Source organism: Tursiops truncatus, chromosome 17 (genome assembly GCF_011762595.2).
Source record: "Tursiops truncatus isolate mTurTru1 chromosome 17, mTurTru1.mat.Y, whole genome shotgun sequence".
Lineage (NCBI taxonomy): Eukaryota > Metazoa > Chordata > Mammalia > Artiodactyla > Delphinidae > Tursiops > Tursiops truncatus.
Window position 1 is genome coordinate 32,990,463 of NC_047050.1, and position 27,392 is coordinate 33,017,854.

The following is a 27,392-nucleotide window of genomic DNA, read 5'->3' on the forward strand; positions in this document are numbered from 1 at the left end:
GGTTCTAATCTGTGGCAGTGGGCAGTGGGCGGGGGGGGGGGGGGGGTGGTGGTGTCAGTGCAGGAAGAGGCATTCCCTGCCTTAGGCATTTAAACCATTGCCTTCTCTTCAGGATGGCTCACCTGCAAGATTCTGTGGGGTCCGCCTCCTGGCACCATGCTACAATTGCCGGATTTTGGGTCTGGAGCAACCCAGGTCTTCGTCCGGCATTTCCGGAGAGTGCTTTCTCTTCGGAGCACGTCTGGGGACTGGCTTCTCTGCTTCCACCTTGGCTGGCGTGGCCAAAGGACCATCTTCCATGGGGAAGAGAGGGAAGACATTCCAGTTTGGAAGAATAAAAGCAAAGACACACTCTTCTCTACCTTGTCCTGCCCCAAATATAAATTCATAGCACCCTCACATTTTTACAACTATGGGCTTAAAAAGACCAGGAGCTTAAGGGGCCTACCCAGTGTTACACAGGTAGTGGAGAGGTGTTCTGTTCAATGGTTAGGTTCATGTTGGGGCTCTGGATTTACAGCTGATAGGAATGTGAGGACAAGCTCATGCCATTTCAAACATTTCCAAGTGATACTGAGAGAGATGTTAAAGGTGCAAAACGAGGGTGCTGAATGACCTCACAAAGTGGGAATGGTGGGCTCATTTTAACATGAAATTGAAAAGAAATTCATGACAAAAGGACATAATAGAAAATGACAACATAATCATAACACTCCCCTCTCCCATGGAAGTAAAATTCATTAGAATCCTCTCTCTCTCTACCATGAAAGGATGAGATAAAGTCTCAGCAGCAGCCCCCGTGAAAAACATGGTCAACAGGGTGAAGAGGTGTTACTAAGACCATATGGTGCGACTCAGAGAAGCAAAGAGACAACTCTGCCCTTAGCCTGATGAGGCCCACAGGAAGGAACATTTGTGGCAACCTTGGATAGTGTGGCAATGAGAGAGAACCTTCTTTAGGAGGACACTCCCTGCTGCCGACCTTGAAAGAGCAAATATGGGACATTCGTTTACTGTGGCTCTTGCAGAGGCGATGTGCCCAGAGGTTGGGCCACCCTGCTTGACAATCAAAGCACCTTGTATTCCTGTGCTGCTTGAAAGCTCCAATCGCCGGATTTTGGGTCTGGGGCAACCCAGGTCTTCGTCCGACCATTCCAGAGAGTGCTTTCTCTTCGGAGCACGTCTGGGGACTGGCTTCTCTGCTTCTACCTTAGCTGGCGTGGCCAAAGGAACATCCCCGTAGAGCCGGTAGCCACCAACCAGGCAGTATGTCTCCCCGTGCCAGCCCAACTGCGTTTCTCCATACTCGCGGTACAGGACATGGTAGTGACCAGGTGTAGGACGAGAAACGGGAGGCACTACTGCTGCAAAGAAAATCAGAACTGATCAGTCACTTCTGCTGTGCACAGTCTCCTGCCAGAATTTCCCTCTCTCATGTCTCTCCCAGTTTCTGGCTGAAGACCTTTTAATCTACTTGACGTCCAAAACACAGCCTTGGCCCATCATCTCTATGAGTCCCTAGAGAAGGGACACTGGCTGCAAAAGCAATCCCTAGAGCCTAGGGCTGCAGCAGATGAGGACGTCTCTTCACCGTTCCCAGGGAAAACAGTAGAACCCGAAAGCAATTGCAATCATGATCCTCTCCATCTCTCCCTTCCACAACAGAGAAAACATTTCTTGCAGTCTGTCACTTCTGAGGCTTTCATGGAAATGTCTTTCAAGTTTTGGAAAAAAATAATCTAATATAAATTTGTTAAGAACCCTGCCCACCTTGGCAACCCCTCTTGGGCCCCATTTATACTGCCTATTTCAACCACACTGAACTCTAGCTGTCTAATACTTTTATGTCGATTAGAACAAGGACAAATACTGAGGCAGAGTGATCAGGAGACTCAGAACCGGGTTCTGGGTACAAGTCTAGGCTCACATCAACCCAGCCTCCTGGGACACCATCTCCTCAGCCCTCCAGTCTCATTAGCACTTTATCACACCCCCCCCCCCGCTTCGTTCTTATGGTCTTCCCATCAATATGGCAACACCCTCTCCCCTAGTACTCAGCAACTCAGTAAAGGATGTGTCTGAGGGGACCGATATAGATGTCTCCATGATAGCACAGTGGTGCCTGGGTTTGAAGGTGCGGTTCAAGAGTGGCCCTGTTCCTCAAACCACTCCATTTACAATTTGCCAACAAAAATGCACTTGTCTTTTGTTAAGAGGCCAATCAGGAAAGGGTCTGAATGGAAGCATCCTGTAGCCCAAAGGGTAAGGCTACATTTATAAAGCTCAGAACCGTCCTGCACACTTGTCCAGGGATGACCTTTCACTTGTCCTCAGCAGTGAGAACTGTGCGTCCCTGAAGGCGTCCCAGGTCACCGGTATTACTTACATCTGGGAAAGTGCTCAGCTGTACATAGTTGGCAACCCCCACAGGAACATGTGCCAGCCAGGTGAGGTTGTGTGTGTATCATATCTCATGTAGAGTTGCCCTGTCTGGGTGTACCTGCTGCACTGCCCACCCAGGGAACAGAGCACAGGTTAGAGTACACATACACTATCCGGTCACACATTCTCACACAGACAGCCAAAAAGATTGGTATCTGGTGGAGAACTGGTAGAGAAGTTTCTCTGAGTGCAGCCCGTTTGCACAGTTATGCTGCCATGGAAACTCTGAGAACGCCTGTGACGGCATCACTACCCAGTGAGGTCATATATGGAACCTTTGACTTGAGGGGCAGGCTTGAGGAGGAGGGACAGTTTTGTGGAGGAGAACAGGGTAGAGGCAAAGGTACTCTGCCTCGCCCCTCACCCTGGGCCTCCCCACCCATGCCCTAGTGTAGTAGACACCCCACGTGGGGCGTGCTGGTGGGCTGGCACAGCCACAAGGGGCCACAGGAGGGCAAGAGAGACCCATATTCTGAGTTTGGCTTGAGAGACAAGATTAACGTAAGAGACAGCTAGGTTGTATGGCACTGACCCTAAGAGGCAGAGATTTGTGTGGCCTGGGGAATCAGGGAAGGCTCCTTGGCAGTCGGCCTGAAGGACAAGTGAGATTTGGACCCATGCGGAAGAGAGGGAAGACATTACAGTTTGGAAGAATAAAGGAAAAGACACACTCTTCTCGACCTTGTCGTGCCCCAAATATAAATTCATAGCACCCTCACATTTTTACAACTGAGGACTTAAAAAAACCAAGAGGTTAAGGGGCCTACCCAGTGTTACACAGGTAGTGGAGAGGTGTTCTGCTCAATGGTTAGGTTCATGTCGGGGCTCCAGATTTACAGCTAATAGGAATGTGAGGACAAGCTCATGCCATTTCAAATATTTCCAAGTGATACTGAGAGTGATGTTAAAGGTGCAAAATGAGGGTGCTGAATGACCTCACAAAGTGGAAATGGTGGGCCCATTTTAACATGAAATTGAAAACAAATTCATGACAAAAGGACATAATAGAAAATGACAACATAATCATTACACTCCCCTCTCCCCTAGAAGTAAAAATCATTAGAATCCTCTCTCTCCACCATGAAAGGATGAGATAAAGACTCAGCAGCAGCTCCCATTGAAAAACATGGTCAACAGTGTGAAGAGGTGTTTCTAAGACGATTTGGGCCAGCTCAGAGAAGGAAAGAGACAACTCTGTCGTCAGCCTGATCAGGCCCACAGTAAGGAACAGTTGGGGCAGCCTTTGATAGTGTGGCAATGAGAGACAACCTTCTTTAGGAGGGGACTCCTTGTTGCCGACTTTGAAAAAGCATAGATGGGACATTCGTTTACTGGGGCTGTTGCAGAGGCGATGTGCCCAGGAGGTAGAGACTGCTTCGACTACCATTTTAGAGGTTGGGCCACCCTGGTTGAAAACCACAGCACCTTCTATTCCTAAACTGCTTGAATCAGCGGGTGCACGTTAGGACACACGAAGTCAGGCCCCATTGGAGCAGACTGCCTTTGGGAGTGGTAGAATGTAAAATGAGAAGGGGAATGCTCTGGAGGAGCTTTGTCATGGCAGATGGGCCAGCATGAGACCATTCAGATTCTCCAAGGCTCCAGAGATTACTTGGCTGGGAGCATCCCTCTGATGTGGTGGGGGAACTTCTACCTTAATAGGACGTGGCTGGGCATCTGGGGGAGGCAGAATAAATGGTTTATTAACTACGAGAGCGAGAGACTCACCTGGGGGGTTCCACAAAAGCACTTAAAAAGACTTGTACCTGGATTCTTGAGCCAACCCTAAGAAAACTTATCTAGATGTGGAGTAGGGCTCAGGAAGCTGCACTTTTAATAAGCTTCCTGGGCAGTCCCACCACAGTGGTCCATGGATGGAATGACCAAATTATTGTGTATTCTCAGTTGCTTTTGGGAGTCAAAGTGGGCAATATGAGAAACTGCAGCAGCCCTACGTATAAACAGGGAATATTCAAGGCAAACAGAGGTGTTTAGTTATTCTATGCATGAATCAGATTTGAGAAAAGCTAGCCTGCTGGTTAAAGAATACAACCCTTCCGACACACAGACCAGATTCTGTCCTACTTACTTGTGTGATTTTGCCCAAGTTCTTTTATCCTTCTGACTGTTTCTTCATATGGAAAAGAGCTATGGCTGTACATTTAGCACAATATTCTCTTTTGGCAAAAGTTGCTCTGGGTCCATTTGTGTTCTCTGCAACTTAATCCTTTCCAGTGCGCAAGCATTTTTAAGTTGTTTGGTGAAGTATTACATTTGACTTTCAACTGTTCATTACTTTGGGCAAAGCTTATGTAGTGCTGCAGAGACTACAACCTATGCAGAGATAGTGAGGGGATGTTATAAGCTTATTCTGCCGGTTTATTCAAAAGTTTAACCTTTTCTCCTTTTCCTCAACCTGCCACCAAGAGATGAGAAAGAAGGCAGAGCCTGGAAATGCACACCAAGCAATACTTCTGGGGAGTTAGTTGGAGCGGGAGGGCTGCCGCCTGAGCCCAGCTCTGCTTAGCCGTGCGGGTCGGCGGCGTGTCCAGCGGCTGTGGCGGAACCCGAGGGTGCTGGGCATGGGCCCGTGTCACGGCTGCACTGGAGCGGTAAGTGAGGGCCATGGGCCGTTCTTGCGCGGCCGCCACATTCCCAGCCCTCCTGGTTCCTTCGCTGCTCCGCACCGCCGGGAGCCGGGAGCCCAGAGCAGCCCGCAAACGGGCACCTGCGCCCGCCGCCCAGAGATACATCTACGCGTGGAACAACTCCTACATAACACCTACTGAACACTGGCAGAAGACCTCAGACCTCCCAAAAGGGAAGAAAGTCCCCACGTACCTGGATGTGTGTATGAAAGGCTCTTGGTGCTGCAGCCAGGAGTCAGTGCTGTGCCTCTGAGGTGGGAGAGCCAACTTCAGGACACTGGTCCACAAGAGACCTCCCAGCTCCACGTAATATCAAATGGCGAAAATCTCCCAGAGATCTCCATCTCAACAACAGCACGCAGAATCACTCAACGACCAGCAAGCTACAGTGCTGGACACCCTATGGCAAACAACTAGCAAGACAGGAACACAACCCCACCCATTAGCAGAGAGGCTGCCGAAAATCATAGTAAGTCCACAGACACCCCAAAACACACCAACAGACGTGGACCTGCCTACCAGAAAGACAAGATCCAGCCTCATCCACCAGAACACAGTCACTACTGCCCTCCACCTGGAAGCCTACACAACCCACTGAAACAACTTTAGCCACTGGGGACAGACACCAAAAACAAAGGGAACTACGAACGTGCAGCCTGCAAAAAGGAGACTCAAAACACTGTAAGATAAGCAAAATGAGGAGACAGAAAAACACACATCAGATATAGGAGCAAGATAAAAACACACCAGACCTAACAAATGAAGAGGAAATAGGCAGTCTACCTGAAAAAGAATTCAGAATAATGATAGTAAAGATGATCCAATATCTTGGAAATAGAATAGACAAAATGCAAGAAACATTTAACAAGGACTTAAAAGAACTAAAGATGAAACAAACAACGATGAACAATACAAGAAATGAAATTAAAAATACTCTAGATGGGATTAATAGCAGAATAACAGGCAGAAGAATGGATAAGTGACCTGGAAGATAAAATAGTGGAAATAACTACTGCAGAGCAGAATAAAGAAAAAAGAATGAAAAGAACTGAGGACAGTCTCAGAGACATCGGGGACAACATTAAACGCACCAACATTCAAATTATAGGGGTTCCAGAAGAAGAAGAGAAAAAGAAAGGGACTGAGAAAATATTTAAAGAGATTATAGTTGAAAACTTCCCTAATATGGGAAAGGAAATAGTTACTCAACTCCAGGAAGCACAGAGTCTCATACAGGATAAATCGAAGGAGAAATATGCCAAGACACATATTAATGAAACTGTCAAAAATTAAATTCAAAGAAAACATATTAAAACCAGCCAGGGAAAAACAACAAATAACACACAAGGGAATCCCCATAAGGTTAAAAGCTGATCTTTCAGCAGAAACTCTGCAAGCCAGAAGGAACTGGCAGGACATATTTAAAGCGATGAAGGAGAAGAACCTACAACCAAGATTACTCTACCCAGCAAGGATCTCATTCAGATTTGATGGAGCAATTAAAAGCTTTAGAGACAAGCAAAAGCTGAGAGAGTTCAGCACCACCAAACCAGCTTTACAACAAAGGCTAAAGGAATTTCTCTAGGCAAGAAACCCAACAGAAGGAAAAGACCTACAAAAACGAACCCAAAACAATTAAGAAAATGGGAATAGGAACATACATATAGAAAATTACCTTAAATGTAAATAGACTAAATGCTCCCACCAAAAGACACAGATTGGCTGAATGGATACAAAAACAAGACCCATATATATGCTGTCTACAAGAGACCCACTTCAGACCTAGAGACACATACAGACTAAAAGTAAGGGGATGGAAAAAGATATTCCATGCAAATGGAAACCAAAAGAAAGCTGGAGTAGCAATTCTCATATCAGACAAAATAGACTTTAAAATAAAGACTATTAGAAGAGACAAAGAAGGACACTACAAAATGAGCAAGGGATCGATCCAAGAAGAAGATATAACAATTGTAAATATTATGCACCCAACATAGGAGCACCTCAATACATAAGGCAAATACTAATAGCCATAAAAGGAGAAATCGACAGTAACACATTCAGAGTAGGGGACTTTAACACCCCACCTTCACCAATGGACAGATCATCCAAAATGAAAATAAATAAGGAAACACAAGCTTTAAATGATACATTAAACAAGATGGACTTAATTGATATTTATAGGACATTCAATCCAAAAACAACAGAATACACATTTTTCTCAAGTGCTCGTGGAATATTCTCCAGGATAGATCATATCTTGGGTCACAAATCAAGCCTTGGTAAATTTAAGGAAATTGAAATTGTATCAAGTATCTTTTCTGACCAAAACGCTATGAGACTAGACTTCAATTACAGGAAAAGATCTGTAAAAAATACAATCACATGGAGGCTAAACAGTGCACTGCTTAATAACGAAGTGATCACTGAAGAAATCAAAGAGGAAATCAAAAAATACCTAGAAACAAATGACAATGGAGACACGACGACCCAAAACTTATGGGATGCAGCAAAAGCACTTCTAAGAGGGAAGTTTATAGCAATACAATCCTACCTTAAGAAACAGGAAACATCTCGAATAAACAACCTAAACTTGCCTCTAAAGCAATTAGAGAAAGAAGAAGAAAAAAAACCCAAAGTTAGCAGAAGGACAGAAATCATAAAGATCAGATCAGAAATAAATGAAAAAGAAATGAAGGAAACGATAGCAAAGATCAATAAAACTGAAAGCTGGTTCTTTGAGAAGATAAACAAAATTGATAAACCATTAGCCAGACTCATCAAGAAAAAAAGGGAGAAGAGTCAAATCAATAGAATCAGAAATGAAAAAGGAGAAGTAATAACTGACACTGCAGAAATACAAAAGATCATGAGAGATTACTACAAGCAACTCTATGCCAATAAAATGGACAACATGGAAGAAGTGGACAGATTCCTAGAAATGCACAAGCGGCCAAGACTGAATCAGGAAAAAACAGAAAATATGAACAGACCAATCATAAGCACTGAAATTGAAACTGTGATTAAAAATCTTCCAACAATCAAAAACCCAGAACCAGATGGCTTCACAGGCGAATTCTATCAAACATTTAGAGAAGAGCTAACACCTATCCTTCTCAAACTCTTCCAAAATACAGCAGAGGGAGGAACACTCCCAAACTCATTCTACGAGGCCACCATCACCCTGATACCAAAACCAGACAAGGATGTCACAAAGAAAGGAAACTACAGGCCAATATAACTGATGAACATAGATGCGAAAATCCTGAACAAAATACTAGCAAACACAATCCAACAGCACATTCAAAGGATCATACACCATGATCAAGTGGGGTTTATTCCAGGAATGCAAGGATTCTTCAATATATGCAAATCAATCAATGTGATACACCATATTAACAGATTGAAGGAGAAAAACCATATGGTCATCTCAATAGATGCAGAGAAAGCTTTCGACAAAATTCAACACCCATTTATGATAAAAACCCTGCAGAAAATAGGCATAGAGGGAACTTTCCTCAACATAATAAAGGCCATATATGACAAACCCACAGCCAACACCATACTCAATGGTGAAAAACTGAAAGAATTTCCACTAAGATCAGGAAAAAGACAAGGTTGCCCACTCCCACCACTCTTATTCAACATAATTTTGGAAGTTTTAGCCACAGCAATCAGAGAAGAAAAGGAAATAAAAGGAATCCAAATCGGAAAAGAAGAAGTAAAGCTGTCACTGTTTGCAGATGACATGATCCTATACATAGAGAATCCTAAAGATGCTACTAGAAAACTACTAGAACTAATCAATGAATTTGGTAAAGTTGCAGGATACAAAATTAATGCACAGAAATCTCTTGCATTCCTATACACTAATGATGAAAAATCTGAAAGTGAAATCAAGAAAACACTCCCATTTACCACTGCAACAAAAAGAATAAAATATCTAGGAATAAACCTACCTAAGGAGACAAAAGACCTATATGAAGAAAATTATAAGACACTGATGTAAGAAATTACAGATGATACAAATAGATGGAGAGATATACCATGTTCTTGGATTGGAAGAATCAACATTGTGAAAATGACTCTACTACCCAAAGCAATCTACAGATTCAATGCAATCCCTATCAAACTATCACTGGCATTTTTCACAGAACTAGAAGTAAAAATTTCACAGTTTGTATGGAAACACAAAAGACCCCAAATAGCCAAAGCTACCTTGAGAACGAAAAACGGAGCTGGAGGAATCAGGCTACCTGAGTTCATACTCTACTACAAAGCTACAGTAATCAAGACAGTATGGTACTGGCACAAAAACAGAAAGATAGATCAATGGAACAGGATAGAAAGCCCAGAGATAAACCCACGCACATATGGTCACCTTATCTTTGATAAAGGAGGCAGGAATGTACAGTGGAGAAAGGACAGCCTCTTCAATAAGTTGTGCTGGAAAAACTGGACAGGTACATGTCAAAGTATGAGATTAGATCACTCCCTAACAGCATACATAAAAATAAGCTCAAAATGGATTAAAGACCTAAATGTAAGGCCAGACACTATCAAACTCTTAGAGGAAAACATAGGCAGGACACTCTATGACATAAATCACAGCAAGATCCTTTTTGACCCACCTCCTAGAGAAATGGAAATAAAAACAAAAATAAACAAATGGGACCTAATGAAACTTCAAAGCTTTTGCACAGCAAAGGAAACCATAAACAAGACCAAAAGACAACCCTCAGAATGGGGGAAAATATTGCAAATGAAGCAAGTGACAAGGAATTAATGTCCAAAATTTATAAGAAGCTCATGCAGCTCAATAACAACCAAAAAAAAACAACGAAATCCAAAAATGGGCAGAAGACCTAAATAGACAATTCTCCGAAGAAGTTATACAGACTGCCAACAAACACATGAAAGAATGCTCAACATCATTAATCATTGGGGAAATGCAAATCAAAACTACAATGAGATATCATCTCACATCAGTCAGAAAGGCCATCATCAAAAAATCTTGAAACAATAAATGCTGGAGAGGGTGTGGAGAAAAGGGAACACTCTTGCACTGCTGGTGGGAATGTGAATTGGTACAGCCACTGTGGAGAACAGTACGGAGGTTCCTTAAAAAACTACAAATAGAACTACCATATGACCCAGCAATCCCACTCCTGGGCATACACCCTGAGAAAACCATAATTCAAAAAGAGTCATTTACCAAAATGTTCATTGCACCTCTATTTACAATAGCCAGGAGATGGAAACAACCTCAGTGTCCATAATCGGATGAATGGATAAAGAATATGTGGCACATATATACAGTGGAATATTACTCAGCCATAAAAAGAAATGAAATTCAGCTATTTGTAATGAGGTGCATAGACGTAGAGTCTGTCATACAGAGTGAAGTAAGTCAGAAAGAGAAAGACAAATACCGTGTGCTAACATATATATATGGAATTTAAGAAAAAAAAATGTCATGAAAAACCTGGGGGTAAGACAGGAATAAAGACACAGACCTACTAGAGAATGAACTTGAGGATATGGGGAGGGAAGGGTAAGCTGTGACAAAGCGAGAGAGGCATGGACATATATACACTACCAAACGTAAAATAGATAGCTAGTGGGAAGCAGCCACATAGCACAGGGAGATCAGCTCGGTGCTTTGTGACCACCTAGAGAGGTGGGATAGGGAGGGTGGAAGGGAGGGAGATGCAAGAGGGAAGAGATATGGGAACATATGTATATGTATAACTGATTCACTTTGTTATAAAGCAGAAACTAACACACCATTGTAAAGCAATTATACTGCAATATAGATGTAAAAGAAAAAAAAAAAAAAGCAATACTTCTGTGTCAGTTTGACTTTTATTCCTCTGCCAGTACTTCACAGAGAGATTCCACCAAAAGTGCCTAAGCTTGCCATGGCTATTGTCGTGAAGAAAGTTTCTGTCTATTTCTAGTCACATCCACTTTTCCTTCTCCTGGGGGCTTAATGGATGATTGGGGGCAGGAAATAAATTTTAAACTAAAATATCAAAAACAAAAAATACAATTGTTCAATTGTTCTTTTTTTTTTTTACATCTTTATTGGAGTATAATTGCTTTACAATGGTGTGTTAGTTTCCGCTTTATACCAAAGTGAATCAGTTATACATATACATATGTTCCCATATCTCTTCCCTCTTGCGTCTCCCTCCCTCCCACCTTCCCTATCCCACACCTCTAGGTGGTCACAAAGCACCGAGCTGATCTCCCTGTGCCATGCGGCTGCTTCCCACTAGCTATCTATTTTACGTTTGGTAGTGTATATATGTCCATGCCATTCACTTTGTCATGGCTTACCATTCCCCCTCCCCATATCCTCAAGTTCATTCTCTAGTAGGTCTGTGTCTTTATTCCTGTCTTACCCCTAGGTTCTTCATGACATGATTTTTCTTAAATTCCATATATATGAGTTAGCATACAGTATCTGTCTTTCTCTTTCCGACTTACTTCACTCTGTATGACAGACTCTAGGTCCATCCACCTCATTACGAATAGCTCAATTTCGTTTCTTTTTATGGCTGAGTAATATTCCACTGTATATATGTGCCATATATTCTTTATCCATTCATCCGATGATGGACACTTACGTTGTTTCCATCTCCTGGCTATTGTAAATAGAGGTGCAATGAACATTTTGGTACATGACTCTTTTTGAATTATGGTTTTCTCAGGGTGTATGCCCAGGAGTGGGATTGCTGGGTCATATGGTAGTTCTATTTGTAGTTTTTTAAGGAACCTCCATACTGTTCTCCACAGTGGCTGTACCAATTCACATTCCCACCAGCAGTGCAAGAGTGTTCCCTTTTCTCCACACCCTCTCCAGCATTTTTTGTTTCTAGATTTTTTGATGATGGCCATTCTGACTGGTGTGAGATGTGTAATACCAAGAATGAACTGCAATGTAAACTATGTCATGTAAACAGATGTAAACTATGGACTCTGAATGATTATGATGTGTTAGTGTACGTTAAACAGGTGTAATAAATGAACCACTCTGGTCGGGGGATGCTGATAATAGAGGAGGCTATGCATGTGCAGGGGCAGTGAGTATAAGGGAAATTCCTGTACCTTCCCCACAATTTTGCTGTGAACCTCAAACTGCTCTTTTAAAAAGTATAAATAAATAATAAAAGAGAAATCATATCTTTCAAGAACAAAGAAGTGGGGGAAGAAGGGGTACGTCTCCGTCAGAGAATTATTAGCACTACTTTCCCTTCTACTTAGGGCTCTAAGGCATTAGGGCCATATGCTACAAACAACGTTCAAACCAAAATAACAATTGAAAGATTACCACTACTAAGATGAGAAAATGAATGTGTTGAGATGGGGCAGGGTGCTGAATATATCTACTTCCTTTCCCTGATGGTTCAAAACACTGCTAACTCCCTGCCACATCCTGGTAGAGAGGCTGGATTCACACACTTTCCAAACCGTAAAATCTAGAAATACATATTCCAACAAAACCTTAACTAGATATAAAATTACTCTACAATCAAGCAAATTGGAGGTAGTATGGAATTCATTTTTAAATTGGCTGTTGGCTGAATATAAAAATCAGCAGTTTAAAGGCCCAGAATAATTTTCAGCAACTAAGGTTTACGCATAACTTAAGAAACTCATTAGCTTCTTAAATTCTGAAATTTTCAGAGCCTGTGAAAGCAGTATAGCCTGGCTATATATTTCAACCAACACTCAAATCACGTAACACCAGGTAGCATCAGAAAATTTTTTAAGAAATTGATAAAATGCCTCAGCTGCCTGCTGGAGCAGAGGGAGGAAACAGAGAAGAAAAAAACAAAAGACAAATACAACCAATAACAAAAGCAGTCATCTCACAAACTTTTAGCTGAAGGCCTCCCTCCAGATTCTTCCATGATTTCCTCCTTTACCTGATTCCTTTTAGATGTAAACATTTATATGGTGATCCTACGGTAAAGTTTTATGTGAGTCACCAGTTTGTTCTATATGTCAAACAACCTAGTGCCTTCCACATATTCTTCTCCTGTAACTCAGAGCAGAACAAGACAGGAAACCTGTACTCTCTCAGAGACAAGACTCTGCCAACATAGGCCAACTTCCTGAGAAGATGAGGGTTCCCATCTTTTTAATTTGCTGGTAAATTATTGTAAAGGCAGACTTATTTTGTTCTTTGTTTGTTTTGACGGGACACCTAAGTCAGCTTGAAATTACCTTTGATTTCAAACTCAAGACTAAACTTTATCAGACAGAACAGGAATCTGCCCAGTTCTGCCACTTGCTAACCAGGTAACATTGGGAAAGTAACAGTAACTGAGTGTTTGCTACTAAAGCACCGTTCAAACTGCTTTACTTAGATTCATCCATTTAATCCTCAAAAAGACCCTTTGAGGTGAGCCCCAAGGAGACAAAGTAACTGTGTGAGAGAACAAGTAACCCACTCAAGATCACAGAGTTAGTAAGACAAAGAACTAGGATTAAACCAAGGTAACCTTTTTGCCAGAGCCTATACTCTTAACCACTTTACTGGTGGGTTGTAAAAGTTTTTTAATGTAACCCACTATAAGAAATATGTTCTACAGGGCTTCCTTGGTGGCGCAGTGGTTGAGAGTCTGCCTGCCGATGCAGGGGACACGGGTTCGTGCCCTGGTCTGGGAAGATCCGACATGCCGCGGAGCGGCTAGGCCCGTGAGCCATGGCCGCTGAGCCTGCGTGTCCGGAGCCTGTGCTCCGCAAGGGGAGAGGCCACAACTGTGAGAGGCCCGCGTACCGCAAGAAAAAAAAAAAAAAAAAGAAATATGTTCTACAACACAACCCAATACATATATATTTTATCAATTAAGACTCACCTGTAACTTGAGAGTCTTTGTTATATGTATAACTGAAACCAAATTTTATGAAAATATACTTATTCATTTTATGCAGTACACTGGTATTTTTCTACTGTATTTTATTGTTTAAAATTCCTTGTCGGGGCTTCCCTGGTGGCGCAGTGGTTGAGAGTCTGCCTGTCGATGCAGGGGACACGGGTTCAGGCCTTGGTCCGGGAGGATCCCACATGCCGCGGAGCGGCTGGGCCCGTGAGCCATGGCTGCTGAGCCTGTGCTCCACAACGGGAGGGGCCCATGTACGCAAAAAAAAAAAAAAAAAAAAAAAAAAAAAATTCCTTGTCAATCCTCACCAAACTGATTTCAATTTCCACTGAGACTCATGACCTGAACTTTGAAAAACAAGGTACCACATTTCTTTTTACCACCATGGGAATTTTGTGAGGATTAAATATGATAATGTGTACAAAACCTTTAGCACAATGCCTGACACAGACTGTGCACCCAGTGCATGATAGTGATTATTACTGATCTTGTAAATTAGCAGTAAGTAAGGGAGGCAAGGACACTTAGGGGGAAAACCTGACTGGAGTATAGGTGAATTTATGGCCTGTTGGCATCTTTCCCGGGGAGTGAGATAGGGAATTTCCCCAGTATTTTCAATTTATATTGTAATGGAAATCCACATTTAGAAAGAGACCTGGCTTGTAGCTAACTCTGATTTCCTCTTCTTCACTATAAAGGGCAATTTACAAGTTGCTGTGCCTCTCTGCTGGAACCCTCAGTAAACCCAATTTTTTCATTTATGTTCCCATCCCACACTACTCTGGACACTATGAGCTTTACGAAATTGGTCTTCAGCTGGGGAGGTACACTCATTTCCTATTGATGCTTTATTAATTACCACTACCTTAGTGCCTTAAAACAACACAAACTTATTATCTTACAATTCTAGGGCTCACAAATCTGAACCAGATCTTACTGGGCTAAAAGCCTTTCTGCTGGCTCTGGGAGACAATCCCTTTATGTTTTCCAGCTTCTTTTTAGATGCCAGTATTCCTTGGCTCTTCTTCCATCTTCATAGCCTGAACAGCACATTGACTCCTTCTCACATCAAATCACTCTAACTCTGACACGGATTCTTCTTCCCTGAATCTTCTGCCTTCGTCTTCCGTCTATAAAGGATCCTTGTGATTATACTGGGTCTACCTGATAATCCAGAATAAGTTCCCTATTTTAATATCTTTGATTTAATCACATCGGCAAAGTCCCTTTTGCCATGTAAGGTAATATTCAGAGGCTCTGGTGATTAGGATGTGGACATTTGGAGGGGCAAGAGGGTCAACTATTCTGCCCAACATAGGAGACAAACCTGACAAAATAGCAAATAAGATTTAACAACAACAACAATAACACATAACATTTATTGAACATTTACCATACAGTAGGTGTTGTGCTGAGTGCTTTACTTGCTAACTCATTTCCTTGTTGAGAAACCAAGGCTCCAAAAGATCAGAGAGTGTCAAGCCTAGGTGTGCCTGACTTCAAAGGTCATGCTCTCAACCACTTGACTACATAGTTAGGTACTAGATGTGTGTACAGTTAGTGGTTTGCAACTTCTCCCCAGCAAGTACTCCTTTTTCTCTTTCCCCACAAGAACCATATTTTGAAAAATTCTGTATGTTAATTTTTTTCATTAACCAAAGATAATTGTAACAGCTGATAGCTTTGAGCTAACCTCTTTGCCTCTTTGGATTTATATAGTTCCAGCCAAATAATGCAACTTAATATTTTATTTAACATATTTTGGTATCATTTTGGGATATTGAAGCATAACCCACTTTGTAGATGCCTAGGAGTTCAGAGAAGAAGGAAATCAATGGGGGTGGGTGGAGCAGTCAGAAGAAATAGGGTCTGACTTCAGTCTCAAAGAAGCAGAAATTTCAGATAGACTAGAGAAGAGAGAAGATCATGAATGAGAAGTGAGAACAAGTACCTGTAGGAATGAGACATAGGGAGCTTGTTAGGAGAACTGGAAAAAAGAAATTAAAGAAGAATAAATAAAACATTGAGGCTTTGAAAGATAGGTAAAAAAAGTTAAATTTAACCAGACAGGAAAATGCAGAAGCTGGAAAATTTCTGAGCAGGAGCCCTTGGGCTTGGGGAGATTAATCGGCTAGAACAAAGAGCATGAAAGGAGGAAGTGAGAGACTGGCAATTGTAATTCACCTTCCAGGAGGGAAATTGGTGGCTGGGAGGCATAGAGAGGAGTAGAGACTAACTTTTCACTATACCCCTTTTGATTCTTCTAAATTTTATACAATGTACATGTATGAACTAATGTAATATATAGATACACATATGTAATATATATAATGTATAAGTAACATATAGAAGCAGACATGTATGTAAGACTATCATTACTGACCCAAAATACCATATAATAAAACTACACGTCTACTTTTAGCACACTTAAGAATTAAGGATAAACCACTCCTCAGTTGTACTCTGCACCCCGCAACGCCTGCCCTGAGTAGAGCAACTTCAGCGATTTTCTCATTGGTTTAAAAAATTGATCCTTTAGTCTCTGTCTACCTACCTCATCCTAAGCATCAACTCCAGGTTGGGCTGGTGCCCAAGCAATTATATATTGCTCTTACATGTTTGCCCAACTTGAACGAGAACCTACTTCAGAACTGACTCAGACATCTCACAGGATGTTGTCATTCACCCCCAGGATCAATGATCAATAAGGTCTATTCCTCCTGACCCAGCTCAAGGTCCTGACTCAGACAATGCCTGCTAGCTGGCCTCATCCCCACACCCTAGGCTCCACTTCATCACCAGTGTATTGGCATCAATATTTATCTTTTCAAAGGAAATTTTTTATCTCATAAATCAATAGGTATCCTGTTGCTATCAGTTGTTTTGTTTTTAAGAGCTAATTAATGAAATAACTTCATCAACGATTTTGTGGGAAGATGTTGAACCTTTGTACTTTCTGAATAATCTATGTTTTATTTGTAGTGTTAGAAAGCTCAACAGTGAAAGCAAGTACCCCATAATGCCTAGGCACACAACCTGCTGCATTAGTGCTCTAAGCAGTAACTGAGACAAATGGAGGACTATAGAATTATTCTAATGTTTTGAGGTTTAGGGAGAGTTGCATTAGAAAACAATTCCTTAATCATTCTGTGACTTCATTACATTCAAAGCCATAGTGGCTAGCTCTTATAGTTTAGAAGTTATACATGAAGATTACATAAATAAATACAAGATACAGCAGGCAGAGGAGAGAGATAATAAACCAAAACTGACTGACACAGCTAGATCCTAAAAGCCAGTTTGGTTACTCTTTGAACATTATTTTGCAATTTTCATGTGTAAGATAACATGCTATATTGTACGAATGAAAGTGTTACATCTAATTATTTGATCTGCCTGTCTTATGTTAGTCAGTGGAGAAATATTTATTGAGCTCCACACAGATGAGTAATTTTAGACACCATGTTAGTAGGGAAACATCCAAGGGTGGAATAAGTGCTAAGCCTCTAAAAACTGTTCTCTCTTTTCTTAAAACTCCTGGGAGGCAGGAAATACCCTGTGTTTTTCTATATGTGCCTTGTCCAGTGTTCACCCTCAAATGACACTAAACTAGAACAAAGAAAACCTTAAAGAAGAGCCATGATTCAAAACTAAAATTAATTAGTATGTCACAGTTCATAAAGTACTTCCCTTACGGATGAGGAAAGCAAGTTTCAGTAAGGATAAGCAATGCAGGTACTAAAATAGAGACTGGGGTTAAAACCAAACATGATCCTGTTAACGTGTTTTTATATGTGTGATTAAGGCCAAGCCTTTGCCCATCTACCCACAAATTATAGATAAGATGTTACAAACTCATATTATGGAACCTGACTCTTAAAACATTTTATTGCCCAGAGTGTAGTGAGGTACAGACTTCATTCACCATGCTATTGCTTCTTTGAAATGTGCAGACCCACCAGTTGTCCTGGTGGGACATGGTTCTCATTCTTGGATTTTGTAGCCCTCTCTAAAATGTACCAAAAACTCTCTGGAAACAGCTAAAAATCATTCTCTCCTTTGAACTGACCTTCAGATCACCTCTTTCTGTAAGTTTTTCTCAATCATTTACACTCTACAAAATAATAGTGATTAAATTCCTCATTCACTAACTCTCTGGTAACCTCCATACTGCAGCATGAATATAATTGAACCTCTTTACTGTGTTTCTGTTAAATATCTGTGTGCATAAACATATGTACACTCTGCTACGTCTCCAATGATAGCTTCTTAATAACTGAGATATTTCAGTCATTTAATTCAGATGTATGCACCATTTGAGTACTCACTAAATAAAAATATATACAATACTTTTATTCTAATAAGTTCATTACCTCATCACAAAGCAAATATAAAGAAAGCTGCAAATTTATGATATTCGGCTCTGACTTTTACATGTATAGGTCCTGGTTTTACTGTGATTCTAGGATACTATATCGTGTACCTCATTAATAAGGGCCCTCTGATAAACCTGAAATAAACCATCTGGTTTACTCCCAGTTCTATCACCTTTTACTTGTAATATCTGAAGCTAGTCAATCTACTCTTAGACTTAGTTTTCCCATCTTTAAAATGGTAATTGTTGGGAAGAACACTTACCACCATCCCCTCATTCCAGGTATTTTCTTCCAGGAGGAGTTCTTTCACTGGAATAATATACCCAGGCTCTCGCTGTACCATCCATTCCCCTTCCCTCATCAGGCCAGTACTCCTTCCTAGGGGAAGAGAAGTATCTTACCTGACTTGTAGGTTTGGTAACATAGTAGCTCATCTTTTTTTCTTCCCTTTCTCTTTGGAATCTTCCTGCCTTTATAATATCATTTATTAGCCCCATCATATCTCAATAGAGATAATAATTACAACACAAGCTTGTCTTAATGATATTGTATTTGGTAGAATGTAAAACATTTTTATGTGTGAGAAGTTACTATTTCAACTTTAATACTTCTTTCATCTATTTATTTCATAATAAGTTTTTAAAGAAGATTGATATATTCATTCAATCAGATGACTAAGTTTTCACTAAATCTACTAAAAGGAATAAACTTAAGTTAATACCTAATTATGCTTGAAATAAAATATCTTCCATCCAACATATTCAGTTGTATATGGCTTCTTTAATAATATTTTAATTTTCTAAATAGGTGAAAGAAAATACTACTGCTATTTAGACTACAGTCTAAGAGTTTAGAGATTCAGTTTAGATTCAGAGAGTTATCAGAATATTGGCTGCAAATATTTTTTAAAATCCTGTACTTTTGTCATAATTTTACCTTTGTGAACTATAATGATTTTTAAACATGAACTTGTAACTTTGATAAAACAAAAACTTGAAATGAGCACATTAGAGAATTCTGCACACTTTTCACCCAAGAATTGCAGTCTTCTACTGGCCATAACATCCTTCCACAGTCTAAGGTGATAGTAGGTGTATTATTATCACTTTCATTGTCCTAGGCACTGTTGAACAAAACAGATATGGCCCATGTCTGCATAGAGATCACATTTGAAACAACAGCATGGCTACACAGTTTTTAAGTCATTTTTCACTAATTCATAACCCAGCTTTGACAATCATAAAGTTGATAATTCTCACTTAGACTAAAATTGGCAAGGCCCAAATATTTTACTTTGAGAAAGAAAACTAATACTTATTGGGTATAATCTTATGCACATTATCCTATTTAATTCTCCTAACAGCCTTAAGAAAAGTATTATTTTCACTATTTAATAGATGAAGGAAATGAGACTCACTGAGATTACAAAATACCAAAGAGGTCATGCACATAGATTAATGAAGAAGGAGACTTTTAACTCCATTGGGTGCCAAAGCCCCATATTTTTCTTCTAGAATCAGATCAGTTATTGCCAATTATATTCCAATTCCAAGTTGTTATTATAATAAGGAAGATTTCTAAACGACAAAAATGATGTATATAAAGACTTAAATCATCATGATGTATATAAAGACTCTAGTCATCACTTTTGTAGACAGCAGTGTAGAGCTTATTTATTCTGTAGATAGCAATGTAGAGCTTGTGTCCCATACTACATACCAAAGAGCGATTCACATCATAGACAGTCAATAAATGCCAAATTAAAATGTTCATATGTAAAAGAAAAAGCAAATTATAGCCAATGGATTTAGTTCCATAAAGTTTAAATTATTCCTAACAGACACTATTATTAAAGAGACACATCAACACTTTAAGATCGCTCGACTGAACTTCTTTAAAAGATATCCTTGCTCACGTATAAAATAACTCTTCATATAAAAGTGTGCTGAGTGGTGCCAAATCATTCACACTCCATCTCTCAGTACTCTATTACTTCATGAGAACAGTTGAACTGATTCAGAATATAGCAATATAATTTCCTTTGTTCAATTGCTGGCTATGCCTCTTAAGAGCTGTGGGACCTTACACAAGTAATTAACATCTCTGTGCCTCAGTTTCTACATCTGCAAAGTTAGAGTGATAATAGCATCTATTGCATAGTGTTGGTGTACTAAGTGATTTACTCTATGGAAATTGCTTAGAAGAGTCCCTGACACGTAGCAAGCATTATATAAGTGTTAGGTTGTTGTTTGTTTTTTTTTAATTAATTAATTAATTAATTTATTGGCTGCATTGTGCCTTCGTTGCTGTGCACGGTCTTTCTCTAGTTGCGGCGAGAGGCAGCTACTCTTTGTTGCGGTGTGTGGGCTTCTCATTGCGGTGGCTTCTCTTTGCTGTGGAGCACAGGCTCTAGGCACGTGGGCTGCAGTAGTTGTGGCACGTGGGCTCAGTAGTTGTGGCTTGCAGGCTCTAGAGAGCTGGCTCAGTAGTTGTAGTGCACGAGCTTAGTAGCTCCGCAGCATATGGGATCTTCTCGCACCAGGGCTTGAACCCGTGCCCCCTGCATTCACAGGCGGATTCTTAACCTATAAGTCTTAGTTATTATTGCTGTTGTCGATATTGTTGTTGTTGTTGCTGTTTTAGAAATTCAGTACCTCATGTCCATATCCCCATAATCCACAAAGGACTTGAAGGGTGATATTATGGCCAACCAGAATCTCTTCCTCAGGAGTTCTGGGCTATGAAAAAGAACCTACACCATAGCTAAGTCCCTAGAGAAGTTAGAGGAGCCAGTTGTTTAACTGAAATGCAGACAGTGAGGGCTCCAGGCTGGGTAATAACTGCTCTATGAATCTGCCAATGTCCTCTATCCAAAGACCACCAGGGACACATCTGCAGTTCTATAAATCTGGGTTTACTGACTCATTGCAAGCAGGAGTTATGTGTACCATGAGGAATCAGGACATCTCAGTAAGGATGTTAGAAATAATTTATTACAGGATTTGGACTTCTTGTAGGTGATTCTGAGGAGCATTCAAGGAAAACGGGTATCTTCCCTGCATTGGATGCTGTCTGGAAGCAGGAGTGATTCTCTGATCAGGTATCTTAATAATTTATATCTAGACAGTGAGAATAATGAAATTGAGATAAAGCTATAATTGGTAAAGAAGAAGCAGGCACTTATTATTAGCCAGTAAAGGGCAATGTTTGATCATTTTTGTGGTTTGAACAATGTTTTTACCTCTGTCTGTTCAAACATGATAATGAAGTGGTCTTATTTTTTCTTGCTCCACTACAGTGACAAAATAATCCTGTCTGAGGTTGATGTTCTATGGAAGTGTTTATATTGAACAGGAGAATGCCACAGATTCACTGGGAGTGCCAGGCCAGCTCCCAGCTAATAAGGGCTGCTTTTCTCTTTCTTAAACTAGGTAAGAATGTTTTGCTTGAAGGGCAGAGCTGGCCAGGAGAATAACTATTATTATTATTATTTACATAGATTGACAGGTTTATAACTTATAAAGTCTTTTATATTCATTGTATAACTTGAGTCTCTCAGAACAATCCTGGGAGACAGGTAGGCTATAGGGCCTCCACATCACACAACTCTAGGGGGCCCATTCATAATGTATTCCACGTGAATGGCACCTCCCCAGTGTGAACAGTGTCCTTGGCAGGAGTTGTGCAACAAGGTTTCCCTGGCAGGGCAGACATTTCTATTCCTTTTTACAATTATAAAAATTAAGTCAAAGAAGCTTCCTGAGTGTTCCTTAGTTCCCAATAAACCTTCGAGTTCTCTCTGGCAACCTGTTCAGCTGCTGACATTGGATCCCTGCTTCAATCATGTTTCTGATTCCAAATTGCACCAGCCGGCGCTGTTATGACCTAGACCAGTGGTCCCCAACCTTTTTGGCACCAGGGACTGGTTTTGTGAAAGACAATTTTTCCCCGGACTGGGTGGGGGGGATGGCGAGCAATGGGGAGCGATGTGGAGCAGCAGATGAAGCTCTGCTCGCTTGCCAGCCGCTCACCTCCTGCTGCGCGGCCCAGTTCCTAACAGGCCTGTGCACCGGTACCAGTCTGCGGCCCGGGGGTTGGGGACTCCTGAACTAGACTATATTGGCTACTACAATAAGAAAAGCTCTGCCTTCTTCCACAACTTTGTCTATGCTTGCCCAAAAAAGGATACTAAAAAGGGTATTGAACTTATAATCTCTTTCATATAGCCACTGCCTAAAGCAGAAAAAAAAAAACAGTGTGTCTTTGTCTCTGAGTGTGTGTGTGTGTATTGCCTAAAAAATATATCTTAGTATATTTTGCTAACAAGCTAGGAGTGACAGCTGGAGAAAATGATTTTGAGTTCTGAAGACATTTGAAAAAGCAAAATATCCTGCTTAATTCAGGAGCTAAAATTTTTAAATGCAGACTGAGCTACTGGTAACACATCTTTCCACACTCTTGGAAACCTGCCAAGTAAAATATCAAAAGAAAATGGAATTTCCCATGAAATGTCCCTTAATAATAAATTTTTGTCCATCACTGTCTTTTTGTAGCTGGGAAATTCCCTCTTGCTACTAAATTCCTCTCCTGAGACATCATATAAAGTGAAACTGAAAATGTAATACCCTAGTGATACAGCAAGCAGTTCCCAGAAAGAATATGAGCTTTAATTCAAACAGATTTGTGCAGGAATCATGTCTCTGTAGTTTAAAAACTCTATGACTTTGGGCAGTTTGCCTTACCTCTCTTCATTAAATTACCATGCAGGCTTCTTTCCCCTAATTTCTGAGTGTGCCCTGGACTTCTCTACCAGAACATTTATCACACTCTACTGTAATTGTATGGTTAGGTTCTATCTCCCTTAGAACACTAAAAGCATTTTAAGGACAGAGACCATGTGTCTTTTGTTATCCCTGTATTTCCAGCACCTAGCATTATGGCATATAATATTTTTTAAATTTATTTGTTGTCTTAGGGAAGGTGAACTGGAGATCTGAAGAATCAGGAAGCCTTACTTCTCATTTACATACCTTTTTATAATTCTTGTGGTTCTTTGTTATGGCAGTCCCTGGAAACTAATACACCCAGGTACAACTTTTTAAAACTTTTTATTTGGAGATAATAATAGACTCACAGGAAGTTGTAAAAATAATACAGAGAGGTCCCACATATCCTTCACCCATTTTCCCCCAATGGTTACCAGATGCTTTCAGACCAAAAAATAGAAAAAATTAGAATATGAGATGTTTTTAATTCTTGCATTTGTACTTTTTTAAGTGGTTTATTTTTCAACTTTTCTGTCTTGTTTCTAATTTTAAAGACTATGAGATATATCCCCTCTTTTTTTGGATTTCCTTCCCATTTAGGTCACCACAGAGCATTGAGTAGAGTTCCTTGAGCTATATACAGTAGGTTCTCATTAGTTATCTATTTTATACATAGTAGCAATAGTGTATATATGTCAATCCCAATCTCCCAATTCATCCCACCCCCCCCACTTCCTCCCTTGGTGTCCATACGTTTGTTCTCTACATCTGTGTCTCTATTTCTGCTTTGCAAATAAGATCATCTATACCATTTTTCTAGATTCCACGTATAAACGTTAATATATGATATTTGTTTTTCTCTTTCCGACTTACTTCACTCTTTATGACAGTCTCTGGCTCCATCCACGTCTCTACAAATGACCCAATTTCATTCCTTTTTATGGCTGGATAATATGCCATTGTATATATATACCACATCTTCTTTATCCATTCCTCTGTCCATGGACATTATATGTATACATAAAGCTGATTCACTTTGCTGTACAGTAGAAATTAACACATTGTAAAGCAACTATACTCCAATAAAAATTAATTTAAAAAATAAAATTAGAAAAATAAATAAATAAGAACTTACAGGAATAAAAGGCATTGAAGTTAAAAAAACAAGCAAAACAAAAAACAGACTATGAGAGATTTCAAGCATGCCATTTCAAGCTACCATGTCCCTAAAATAGCACATGCAGATATAAATAACCTTTATTCTCAGTAAATGGAAAATATGACTTAATATGACTCTACAGAATTTTGAATAGATGAATTCAACATATAGGTGTGAAGCTTGTTTTTTAGCCTAATTTGCATAATTATTCTCATGTTCTTTGCTTCTCATTTAGTTGATGTGGTTTATCATTAGTATTCTTTAGGTTTCCTGTCATTAGCCATTCATTATGGGCATTAATTAAACAATGTACATATCACTAAGAATACATATTTTTAAGCTGTATAATAGTGAAACTATAATGAAAGCTAAAGGTTTGAGGTTGTGATAAACAAATTGAAGCCAGATATTTAGAAGGTCTGCAATAAAAAGAATCTTAGCATTTAAATGAGTTTAGAAGCACTGAAATACAGGAATCAGCAGATCAACATTATACTATCTATCTCGAAAAGAAATGAAAGAAGGTGTGTGGAGAAACAGCACTCTCATTTGTCTGCAGAAAAAGAAAACTGGAACAACCTCAGTGAAGGTCAATTCAACAATACAAACCAAAATTACAAATGAACATAACTCTTTTGTCCAGCAGTTCAGCTTCTAGGGCATATATATGGATACACTTGCACATGTATGAAATGACATATGTAATGATTACTTACTGCAGCATAATTTGTAAGTAAATATGTGGAAAACAGCTAAGTGTCCACCAATGAGGGGTAAATTATGGCATATCTATCATTAAAAAAAAAAATGAGGAAGCTTTTTATGCATTTGTATGGAAAGATATCTGAAATAGATTACTAAGTGAAAGACAAGCAAGGTGAACAGGTATATACTGTAATACTAATTAAATAAAAGTAAGAGACATAATATACACCCACATATATTATTTATTTTGTATTTAAACCTATTAACCTTTTATTGGAGTATAACATATATATATATACAGAAAAGTGCACATTGTGTAACCTCAAAGAATTTTCATAACTGAACATACCCGTGCAACTGGCACCAAGAGTCTAGGTCCTAGATCAAGAAACAGAACATTTCTATCACCCCAGAGGCCTCATCCTGTCCCTTCTAGTCACTATGACCACTCTACAAGAGTAGACATTATCCTGATTTCTAAAAGCATAGGCTAGTTTTGCTTGTTTTTGTACTTAATAGGAATTGACTCATAAAATGTATACTCTTCTGTGTCTAGCTTTTTCATCCAGTATTGTATTTGTGCAATTCATCAATATTGTACACTGCTCAATATCATTGCTGTTTAGTATTCCACTGTTTAAATGGGCCACGAATCACTTATCCATTCTAGTATTTATGGATATTTGGGTAATTTCCAGTTTGAAGCTATTATAAATAGCACTACTATGAACTTTCTAGTATATGCATATGCATGTCCATATACCTAGGCAAGGAATTGCTGAGGATCCGCATATCTGCAATTTTAATAGTACTGCCATACAGTTTGCAAAATTGATTGTACCAATTGACACTCCCACCAGCAATGTACAAGAGTTCCAATTGTTACAAAACCTCACCCACACTTGCTATATTCTGTCTTTTTAATTTTAGTTATTCTTGTATTTGTGTAGTGATATTGCACTGTGGTTTTAACTTGTAGTTCTCTAATGACTGATGATGTCGAGCACCTTTTCACATTCATTTGCTATTTGCTATTTAGATATACCCTTGTGTGAACTACCTAGGTCTTTTGCCTAATTTTCTATTGAATTATCTGTCTGTTACACTTTTAAACTTTGAACCAAGTGAATACTAATTTTTAAAAATTTTAAAGTAATGCAATTAAAAATATAAATAAATTTTATAGTGCTCTATGCTGCATGTTCTCTCCTTCGAGATTTATAATATACTAGTATTTCAGAAGCTCTAAAAAGTCTTAAAATTTTCACCACCACAGAACAGTTGGAGAAACACTGTTTCCATTCTTGTCTAATTTTTATTTTTCATGGAATTAATAATTGCTTCCTTTTTTTACTTGCTTATATTTTTTAAGTTCTCTCTCGAATTTTATCATGTATTTCATTAGATCTATCAAACATCTATCAATATAACTACCCAAATACTCAAAATTAGTAATCTAAATAAATTCAATTACACTAACCAGTCTTTCTTCTTGGAGTCTGCCATCTTCCTTCTCCGGTGAAAACGATTGCTCTCTAATTCTGCCACATATCTTTCACCCTGGCATTTCCCTTCACATTCTCCTGGTCCTTTTTTCTGGATCCCATGTCTTTCTCTTTCTTGTCTTGCTCTCATGTTTTGTTGGAGCACATCCTCTAGTAACTTGCCCTAAAAAAAAAAAAAAAAAGGTGGATGGATGGATGGAAAATAAATGTTTTCATCCTTGTATATGTGAAAATGTTTTTATTCTATTCTTACACTTGATGGATAGTTTGACTATAGGATTCTAGGTTGGAAGTTATTGTCTTACAAAACTTGAAATTTCACTGTAGTGTTTTAGCATAAAAGTGTTATTGTTGAGAAACCCAATGCCATTCTAATTCCCATCCGTTTATTCCTGCGGCTTCCCTCTGAAAATTTTTAGAATCTTCTCTTTATTCTTAGTGTTCTGATCTTTTTAATGGTGTGCTTTAACATAGGTCCTTTTTCAGTCACTGTGGGTAGCTGGTGGGTCCTTTAAATATGAAGATCTTTGTCTTTTGGTCCTGGAAAAAATTCTTGAATTATTATTTTGATCATTTCCTCCCTTCTTTATTTTTGTTCTCTTTCTCTAGAATTCTGTTTGTAAACTGACTGGATGAATGAATGAATGGGAAAAGTTTTCTGAGCACTTTTTGTAGCAAAAAGCTTATTAAGGAATGAACCACAGATTATCAGACCATATCTTTAAAGCTAAGTATTTTATTTTAAATTATCAAATTTTAAAACACACTCTTTCATTACAGCTTCCATTTATTGTAAAATGTTAACACTGCTACTCTCATTTCAGGCAATACAAAAATACAGGATGCACTGATTTTCTGTAGGCAGAAATCCCTGATTGAAGTCAGGCATTCCCTATT

The 27,392-nt window shown here is 39.5% G+C and overlaps 1 long non-coding RNA gene across 10 annotated transcripts in view; it reads right to left on the bottom strand.

Moving 5' to 3' along the window:
- Positions 1 to 27,392, bottom strand: part of LOC117308723 (uncharacterized) — a 42,839-nt gene that overhangs the window by 14,358 nt on the left and 1,089 nt on the right. For 7 of the 10 annotated variants that reach the window (XR_012327254.1, XR_004522893.2, XR_012327261.1 and 4 more), the window contains 5 exons: positions 26,471 to 26,658; positions 24,000 to 24,165; positions 18,623 to 18,738; positions 1,077 to 1,364; positions 123 to 293 (listed from right to left, as the gene is read on the bottom strand). This is a non-coding gene — a long non-coding RNA (uncharacterized lncRNA). The remainder of the gene's footprint in view (positions 1 to 122; positions 294 to 1,076; positions 1,365 to 18,622; positions 18,739 to 23,999; positions 24,166 to 26,470; positions 26,659 to 27,392) is intronic. The other 3 variants (XR_012327256.1, XR_012327257.1, XR_012327255.1) reach the window with 3 other exon arrangements.